Consider the following 2,500-nt stretch of genomic DNA (forward strand, 5'->3'; position numbering starts at 1 on the left):
AGATATTGAAGCACTAGTACTTGGAAGGAAATTTTAATTTTTGGATTAAAATGAATTTATCCTCTCGATTCTTTGGATTTTATAGCCAATTTTATAATATTTTCGAAGGAGAAATAAAAAATAAATTTTGTATTAATGTGGTGGTAGAACTTCAATCCTCAATGATCGTGTAATCATCTATAATGAATGAATTAATAATGATAATTTTTTATTTTTGCCTAGAGAGCGACTAAAACAACAACGTTTTCTTAAGATTCTGGTGGCCTACTGAAAACGTCCCTACCTAACTGGCTGGATACTAGCTTGAGGTTTAAAAGCTCATACATACATTATACCAATGAGACAGTGTTTATCCCCAAACAGCGTCAAACTGGGTTGTAGAGTTATCATGTATACGCATACTATATGAGAGACCAACAGTAGCTTAAAGGATACGGAGAAGGTAATACCCTTACGTAGTATTTCTTTCATAGATGAAATTATATCTCGTTTTCGTAATATGAAATGTTATGTTACATAAGGTTTGGTCTTGGTATTAGCAAGAGATTTAGTAGGATTTGAGAGCAAGAGATAGAGATTTGAAATGCCTGTGAGAGACATGGACAATTGAAGAGAGATAGACCTGAGTGATGCAAGACTTAAGAGGGTTAGTATGAAGCTGATATTCTTTTTATGATTGTCGTGGATAAAAAAGTTGAAGACGATGAAGAATGGAAACTCACCAAGAATTATTATTATTATTATTATTATTATTATTATTATTATTATTATTATTATTATTATTAATTGCTAAGCTACAACGCCTAGTTGGAAAAGCAGAATGCTATAAGCCCAGGGGCTCCAACAGGGAAAATAGCCCAGTAAGGAAAGGAAACAAGGAAAAAAATAAACATTTTAAGAATGATATTAAAATAAATATCTCCTATGTAAACTATAAAAACTTTAAAAACACATGAGGAAGAGAAATTAGATGGAATAGTGTGCCCGAGTGTACCCTCAAGCAAGAGAACTCTAACCCAAGATAGTGGAAGACTACTTGGGTGAGACTACTGTCGAATTAATGCAATATAGTAATTATAACAGGACTGAGTAGCTGACCAGTTCTTATAAGGTAAATTTGAAGTAGGGAAATGTACCAAAGGAATTAGTAGAGGAGTAATTGTCCCGTTGCATGAAGGTAAAAATAAACTGTAGGAATTATAGTAAATATAGCAAGGTTTATGGAAGCGATTTGATGGCGATATAGTAAGATAAGTGATAAAGTTTGATAGATGTTGATCATCATCATCATCATCTCCTCCTACGCCTGATGACGAAAAGGGCCTCGGATAAATTTCGCCAGTCGTCCTCTATCTTGAGCTTTTAATTCAATACTTCTCCATTCATCATCTCTTACCTCGCGCTTCATAGTCCTCAGCCATGTAGGCCTGGGTCTTCCAACGATATGTATATATATATATATATATATATGTGTGTGTATATATATATATACATAGATAGATAGATGATAGATAGATAGATAGATGAAACATCCAATGTAAACTTGCTATTCCAGAATAATACTTGATTATTGTTACTATTGGGAAACATTTCTGAAAATAGAAAGTAAACCGGATACTCCAATTAATTCAGTGTAACCTATTCTTGGTATATCGAGATAAATTGTCCCCTTACACTATCAGTCTTTGATTCCTTCGTTAACATCGAACGCTGATTCATCCAGGCCTTTGCCAGCCTCTCTACGTTAAAGAAATCCCCACTGTTATATATAGATCAGTGTCACTAGCTAGGATGGGAAATGCGTTCGTTCGTGGTCTTGACTAAAGCGGGCTCTTGAGAAATGGGTTGCATCAAGTGGAATTATTTAAAGATATAATTTTTCAGGCAGCATGGTTGGGTGGTTTCTCTCTCTCTCTCTCTCTCTCTCTCTCTCTCTCTTTATATATATATATATATACACACATATGTATATATATATACATAGATATAAATATATATATATATATATGTATATATATATATAGTAAATTAAATTATTAACTGAAATAACAGTTTTGTATAACAAAATGTTTAGTAAATAAGATTTGTATAATCAAATTTTGATTGTACAACACATTGAGTTTAATAATAATAACCTGAGGCTGAGCAGTCAGTCTCTCCCTTGGTGAAAGGCCTCTTTCTCGAAGATTATCCTAAATTTTCTTAATTAAGTAACTGACTTGATATATTGACATTCTAAAGTACTGTTAAGACTTTATTTCATCATCTAGTAATTGTTTACAGTTAGTCCAGTATTCTCCTTAAATTTCCACTTTATTAGGCACTTTTGTCATCTATAAGTAATGCTATTGCAGCGAGTTACTTTAGAGTGATTTATTTCTTGGGCCACATTGCATCAACAGCTGTATCCGAAACGTATGGTGAGAATACAGTGACATTTTGCTGGAACGTAAACAAACCATCATCATTATCATCATCATCTCCTCCCACGCCTATTGAT

Source organism: Palaemon carinicauda, chromosome 36 (assembly GCF_036898095.1).
Source record: "Palaemon carinicauda isolate YSFRI2023 chromosome 36, ASM3689809v2, whole genome shotgun sequence".
NCBI lineage: Eukaryota > Metazoa > Arthropoda > Malacostraca > Decapoda > Palaemonidae > Palaemon > Palaemon carinicauda.